The sequence below is a fragment of the Myotis davidii genome, unplaced genomic scaffold (genome assembly GCF_000327345.1).
Source record: "Myotis davidii unplaced genomic scaffold, ASM32734v1 scaffold21, whole genome shotgun sequence".
In the NCBI taxonomy this organism is placed as follows: Eukaryota; Metazoa; Chordata; class Mammalia; order Chiroptera; family Vespertilionidae; genus Myotis; species Myotis davidii.
In genome coordinates this window covers 458,900-466,725 of record NW_006292573.1, presented here as the reverse complement: position 1 = coordinate 466,725, position 7,826 = coordinate 458,900, and the positions used below count along the sequence as shown (strand labels likewise).

At 40.9% G+C, this 7,826-nt stretch overlaps 1 protein-coding gene across 2 annotated transcripts in view; it reads right to left on the bottom strand.

Moving 5' to 3' along the window:
* STRN3 (striatin 3) overlaps positions 1-5,160 on the bottom strand; it is a 105,102-nt gene extending 99,942 nt beyond the window's left edge. For both annotated transcript variants that reach the window (XM_006766013.2, XM_006766014.2), the window contains exons 1-2: positions 5,152-5,160; positions 4,409-4,414 (exon numbers count right to left, since the gene is read on the bottom strand). The gene's annotated coding sequence lies outside the window, so the exon portion shown is untranslated. The remainder of the gene's footprint in view (positions 1-4,408; positions 4,415-5,151) is intronic.
* Positions 5,161-7,826: the final 2,666 nt, after the last annotated feature.

The following is a 7,826-nucleotide window of genomic DNA, read 5'->3' as shown; positions in this document are numbered from 1 at the left end:
TACACATCTATCAACAAGTGAATCTAAAAATCAAGTGAATACATACTCTGATGAACAAAATGAACTGGTGATTAGAATAGAATCAGGGGCATAGAAAAGGAATGGACTGACTATTCTTGGGGGGGAAATGAGTGTGGGGGATGTGGGAAGAGACTGGACAAAAATCGAGCACCTATGGATGAGGACAGTGGGTGGGGAGTGAGGGAGGAGGGTGGGGTGGGAACTGGGTGGAGGGGAGTTATGGGAGGTAGAAAGAGGAACAAATGTAATAATCTGAACAATAAAGATTTAATTAATTGAAAATAAATAAATAAATAAATAAATAAAAAGCTGATGTAGAGTAGGACAGAGTAAGAAAATCCTCTCTCCTCCATTAGACTTTAAGCTGCTGGAATAAAAGAACCATTGCAGGACATTTGATCCTGTCCAAAACTCCCATGCTTTGAAGATATCTCTTGGTTTATAGAACATTTATTTCTACTTTTGGTTTAGCAGATAAATACATTAAAACCGCTCTCATTTTTTATGGTCCCATGATTGTGTTATGGCTATATTGCCAATAGCCACCATTCTTGCCTGGGTGGCCTAGCTAGCAATGGTTCATGGGGTTAGGTATATGGATCAGAGTTCCTATTTTGTAGGATTGCTGAGCAGAATTTATGTTAACTATGGAACAAATGTCTCCATGAATGTTGTGGACAGGACCAATAGCAAGGACCTTTTGGTGAGGATCAAATCTCTTCCTGGACATTTTGGACAGGACCAAATTATTTGCTCAACAAACGAACTTGTGTTCAACTTTGTATCACTCAGAATGCACTGCACATATTAGAAATTTGTTGAAATAATATAGTACTGGTGTTCATTCTTGCAACAACAATTATTTACTGAATGCTTCCTATGGCTCTGGGGATACTATGATGAACAAGGCCAGTGCAATCCCTGTTCTTACAGAGTTTATGGCCTACTGTAGGAAAGATAGTAAATAGACTGGGCATAAGCAACGCAGCTTCATACATGATGTGATTAAGGAAGTTCACCACATAGGGAAAAAAACCTAATTTATATTTTGTAGGCTAAAAGATGGTTTCCCAGAGAAAAGGAGAGCTAGGCATTGAGCTAAAGAGGAGTAGAAGACAGTTCAAACAGGAGAAATGTTCCAAGTATAGAGAACGTGTGTAATGGCCTAGAGGGCAAGGAGGATACACTAACTTTACCAGTTTAGAGAAATTAAGTATTACTGAAACTTTACAGGCATACCTCATTTTATTGCTCTTCACTTTATTCATAGGTGCCACATTTTTTACAAATTGAAGGCAAGACCCTCCACCACTGAAAAGTTTATGACTCGCTTTATTGCAATGCTCACTTTCTGGAACCAAATCTGCAACATCCAAGGTATGCCTTTATATGTTTGAGGGGAAGGGAGATATGATGAGAAGAGATACAAGGGAGATAAATCTGGAAGATTAGTAGAAACCATACTGTGAAAGGGCTTATTAGAAAATACCACTAAAAAGCTGCTTTTGACTCTATCAGTACATATAATGTTTAGACACTAAAAATGGTTATGAGCGCTTTTGGTCATTCTCAAGCACAATGGTGGAGATAATAGTATAGAGAAAGCTCAGTAACAAAAAGCAATCCAATTAAAAAATGAGCAAAGAATTTGAGCAGACATTTATCATCCAAAGATGATAATACAAATGGCCAAGAGGAATATGAAAAGATGCTCAACACAACTTACCATTGCAGAAATCAAAACCACAATGAAATATCATCTCACATCCATTAGGAGGGGGAAAAACCCCACACAGAAAATAACAAGTGTTAGCAAGAACATAGAGAAACTGAAACCCTTGTGCACTGTTGATGGTAATGTAAACTGGTGCAGAGACTATGGAAAAGTCAGTTTCCTGGGTGGAAGGCACATGTGTTCCATGAAGAAGACTGTTGGATGTTGGAAAAAACTCTTCTCCACTGAAAAGACAGCAAAATGAACTTATAGTAACAATACAAGTGCACTAAATTCTCTAATTTCAAAGTAAACCATTCAGGATGAGATATAAAAGAGACACACATATTTACTGTGGGTCCCACCTTAACTTAAAAAAAAAAAATACAGAGCCCTGGCCCGTATGGCTCAGTTGGTTGGGTATCATCCCGTGCACCAAAAGATTGCTGGTTTACCCAGCCAGCATGACTCAGTAGTTGAGCATCAACCTGTGAACCAGGAGGTCACGGTTTGATTCCTGGTCAGGGGGGGGACATGCCCTGGTTGTGGGCTTGATCCCCAGTAGAGGGCGTGCAGGAGACAGCTGATCAATGATTCTCTCACCATTGATGTTTCTCTCTCCCTTCCTCTCTGAAATCAATAAAAATGTAATTTTTTTTAAAAAGAATGGATGTTGTGATTTTGCTGAATTTATATCTGCTCAAAACCTGAAAATGGTACTAACTGCACCACTATAAGCTTCCTTTAACCCCTAGAGTGCCGAGGAGCGCAATTGCGCTCCTCCTGTCTTTCGCCAAAAGTGCCGGAAGCACTATCGCGCTCCTCCTGCAGTGTCACTATTAGATGCTAGTAGTTCACTCTTTATTGACAGATGGCACCTGAGTGCAGATTACTTATGATGCCAAATGTTTGTAGTTCTAAAATTGACTACTGGCATTTATCTGCCTAATTTTTTACAGGTACTAAGATTTTATGAAGTTTACTCAGATTATGTAGCCCTAAAGCTTGAAATGGCGTCCAGTTCTAAGTCTGCTTTTATTAGTGATATTGTTAAATATGTCAATTCTTGCTGTGAAGATGACAATTTTGTGGAAGATATTGGAGAAGGGTGTCCCTCTATTTTAACATTATATGTGTTGTTCAATTTTTTTTTTCTACTAGCATTTTATAATACAATCAGCAAACAATATATGTCAAAGACAAAAACAAATGTAGTAAAGGTTTTCTTAAGTTTTTGAATATGTAACTTCATTTACTTGCGATTCATAATTTTTTTCCTAAACTGCTGTAAAATCAGCAAAAATGCCTTGGCAATTTTAGCATAGTTCCTAGGATATTGGTTGGCACTCAAAGGGTTAAATTTGGAATACCTGTATTATTAACTACTAAATGCCTCATGTTAAGGTATGTAATTTTTCTGTTTCACATTATTATGAAACACTAGAGCCCAGTGCACGACATTTGTGCACGGGGCGGGGGAGGGGGTGCGGGGGTCCCTCAGCCCGGCCTGTACCCTCTCACAGTCAGGGACCCCTAGGGGGACAGCCCCCAAAGGGTCCTTAGAGCTGCAGTGGAGGCGGGGGAGGCTCCTGCCACAGCTGCTGCGCTGGCCAGCTGTGAGCCTCGCTTCTGGTTAAGCGGCGCTCCCCCTGTGGGAGCACACTGACCACCAGGGAAGCTCCTGCATTGAGTGTCTGCCCCCTGGTGGTCAGTGCGTGTCATAGCGACCGGTCATTCCGCCATTCGGTCAATTTGCATATTAGGGTTTTATTGTACAGACAGTCCTCGGGTCATGTTGGACTCGATGTACGTTGTTTCATGTTTATATCACCATCTCCCATTTATTTATTTAAAAAAAACTTCCATGATTTCAACATATGTGCTTTATGATTTCTATTATTTACCACAAGTAAAGGTCAGGAACTGTTATCTTTCTTTAAAATTTTTTTTACTGTTTCACTTCATTACTGCTGTGTATGTGCTCCATGTGAGTGACGTTGGTACTTATGTGGGTTCTGACTTATGGCGAAAATCACGTTATGTCACACCATAGAAACGGATCTCAGATGTAACCTGAGGACCTACTGTATAGAATTATAATTCCATATACTAGAAAAATCACTTGGTCTTCACTTAACTCAAAAGCATATTCTTAAAATTACCTCTATTCTTTTCCTTTAATATTAGTCCCCAATGATCAAAAACAGTAAATACTTGGCACCACAAAAAATAAATACAAATGTAAATTCTAATCCAAGAATCAAGTAACAGTATTCAATTACAATTCAGATGATCCAAAAACATCATTGAAACTAAAATACTACATTTTTAAATTCTAGAGCACTGTCAGACATCATTTGAAAACTATGTTCATTATATAATCCTGTCTGCAAATAAATAGTGAAGGATTTCCATTATCTGATAACCCATAGTTATCAGGAAGAACTTTCCAAAGATATCTGTGGAACCATCTTCCAGGAAAGTTAAAAATAAATCATATTCATCTGTCCAAATTAATTTCAGGGGTGATGAAAATGATAGAGTCCAGAAGTTGATTTTATTATTACTGTTGTTATTGAAGCATGTATATACTAGTATTGTTTAACATTGTTTCAAAGAGCAGCAAGATGGCTTTAAAGGCCAAAAAACACTGTTGTTTCAGAACCCTAATACTGTCTTCTTAGAAACTAAGTTAAGGAGTTGCTAAAAGTATACTAGCCTGGGAGTTTGGAAACCTACTTTTTGTTGTTAATCCTCACCCGAGGATATTTTTCCAATGATTTTAGAGAGAGAGTGGAAGTCAGGAGGAGAAAGAGAAACGATGATGTGAGAGAGAACTCGATTGGTTGCCTCAAACCAGAGCCGAGGATCAATGGTCTATCCACTGACCAAACATGCTAGGGTGGAAACCTACATTTTAATCCTTACTTATCACTAACTAGCTTCATAACCCTTTATCTTATTCTCAACCTCATTTGTCAAAAGGGCTGAATTAGATGTCTTTTTAAGACCTGTTTGCTATAAATTTCAATCCTAAAGATTAGCATTGTAAGGATTCAATCACACTAGAGGCCTGGTGCATGGATTTGTGCACTGGTGGGGTCCCTCAGCCTGGCCTGCAGGGATCAAGGCAAAACCAGCTGTCCTACGTTACCTGAGGGGTCCTGGATTGCAAGAACAGTGTAGAGTGTGAGAGAATTATATGTAATAGTTTTCTCATGAGAAAAACTGACTTATTAAAAAAATGACTTAAAATTTTTAAGTAAAATTATAATTAAAAGAACTCACATAAAGGTATATGTAGCAGACAGGGATATGCTTCCCCTGTAGAAATAAAGGATTTATTTCCGCTACTGGGAGCGCTGTTGGAAAACAGTTTTCACCTGTCAGGCCCTTTCAGGAATGTTTCAGCTCACAACAGCTGCCTGCCCAAGTGGCCGTCATTGAGTGACTGATCAAAACAGGTCCATAAGGGCCCAGCACCTTGCCACAACTTTGGACAACTCTGAAGTTTATCCCAGCTTCGAGTTCCTTATAAAGTCAATTGGCTTTTTTGATAATACTTTACAGCCCAATTTATCCCTCTGCTTCCTTTCCATTCCTTCTACAGATGTTGTCCTAAGAACATTCCCTAATAGACTCCTGAGATGCTAATCGCCATCTCAGTTAGCTCTTCCAACTAGCAGCCACTGGTGATGGGAATGGTTCAAGAAAGCAGGCTCGCCGAATCCGGTTTGGCTCAGTGGATAGAGCATCGGCCTGCGGACTGAAAGGTCTCAGGTTCGATTCCGGTCAAGGGCACGTACCTTGGTTGCGGGCATATCCCCAGTGGGGAGTGTGCAGGAGGCAGCTGGTCGATGTTTCTCTCTCATCGATGTTTCTGACTATCTCTCTCCTTTCCTCTCTGTAAAAACTCAATAAAATATATTAAAAAAAAAGAAAGAAAGCAGGCTCTAACACAGTGGCTCTCAACCTTCCTAATGCCACGACCCTTTAATACAGTTCCTCATGCTGTGGTGACCCCCAATTTCATGTTACAAATTGAACATAATTAAAACATAGTGATTAATCACAAAAACAATATGTAATTATATATGTGTTTTCCGATGGTCTTAGGCGACCCCTGTGAAAGGGTCGTTCAACCTCCAAAGGGGTCGCGACCCACAGATTGAGAACCGCTGCTCTAACATGAAGTTTTGGGGTTCACTATCTACTTGGCAAAGAATCCCATGGTGGTGAATAGAGCTCCTAGCACAAAGTGGCAGTGCAATTGTTAAAACTTTCACTATTGGTAAACTAGACAGTTTTCAGTGGAAGGGAATATACAAGTTGGCAAACTCTTTAAAAGGACCACATAGTATTTCATATTCTTCTTTGTTTTTTGTTTTACAGCTCTTTAAAAATGGGACATTACAAAAGCAGGCATGCCTTGGACTGGATTTGGTTTGCAAATCATAGTGTGCCAACCCATGCACTAGAAGTCCAATGTATCTGGCATTTGAGAAATATTAGGACCATAAAATTGGTTTGTTGTTGCCAAAGGCAATTGACCCTTTTGAAAATATAACAAGAAGTGAAATGAATAATCCTATATAATAATAGTCTAATATGCAAATTGTCCCCTTGACCGGGAGCTCGGCCACTCGCTATGACGTGCGCTGACCACCAGGGGTGATGCAGAACATGACAGGTGTTGATGACGTGGTGCTGGCAGCGGACAGCAGTGGAGGCGCTGCCTACCCCAATGGGCCCCAGTGGGAGCGGGACCACAGTGGGATGGCGGAGCAGGTGAGCAGGCAGCGCCAGGTCAAGGCGGGTGCGAGCCAGGCCCAATCGCCCCGCAGATGGTGACCAGCAGTGGCGGTGGCAGGGCCGCTGCCCAGCTCCCGGGTGCTGGGGGAACCAGGTGGGGGCCTGATGACTCAGGCGAAGAGGGGCATGCGGCAGTCCAGGCGCTGCCCAGGGCCCGGAGGTCAGTTGGGACCTGCCCTTCCACACCAGACACTCACACTTCGATCACAGGCCAGCCCTAAGGACTGCACTTGTGCACAAATTTCATTCAATGGGCCTCTAGTTAATTATATTACTGCAGAAAAGATGTGGCAGCTGGTCGATGTTTCTCTCTCATCGATGTTTCTAACTCTCTATCTCTCTCCCTTCCTCTCTGTAAAAAATCAATAAAATATATTTTAAAAAAAAAAAGCTAAGTGTGAAAGCCAGAGGTTCTTTGGTAAGGAAGACACACATCTCTACCAGCAGAAGGCCACAAAGGACCAGGACTTAATCCTAAGAGTGGTAGAGCTCCAAAGAAAGTAAACTCTATACAGATCTGCTATGCTAAGGCACCCATGGGAAAAGGGAAAAAAATGGAACCCTGAAAAAGGGACGGGGCATGAGTTGATTAACTGAAAATCCGTAATCCCCAGGTTCCCTTGAGCCATCTCACTTGGAGAACAAACCCACATATCCTTATTAACTGCTAATGTTACTCTCATCGGCTAAAATAGTAAAGTACAGACCTCTGAAATTCTCTCCTTCATGAAAGTAATGAGAACACTGGCAAATGTTTAAGAATGAACTTTTTCAGAACTCTGGAAATTACAAAGGACTGCAGCAATCTGGGGAGTGTTTATTCAACAAATATGGCCGAATCTCAGTAAAAACAGCAAGCTCTGTGGTGGTTTTATTTGCCCTGTTCCCATCTACCCTTTCCCAGTTCCACAAAGCCATGAAACCAATAGCCTGCAATCATAGTGGAAAATCACCAGCCACTAGAAGGGACAGAAGAGGGTTGGAGTTCCTTACAAGTCCCATTCACAGAAAATTGTCATTACTTGCAATGTCTGGTGGCTCTCTGGAAAACTCTAGTACCAAACTGTCTTTATTTGGCTGACTCTGAGCTCATTCAGTGCAAATAGCATGTTATGTTTTGTTTTGTTTTTGGTTGGGGAGTGGAGTACCTTTGGTGAAAAACAATCACAGGCAATTGTCAAACATTGTGACTAACTGAGGTGATGGACAATATTTGGGGAGAAACAATAGGATAATAAAAAAAAGTTTACAAGAAAAAACTGGGGAATGAGATGCTGAT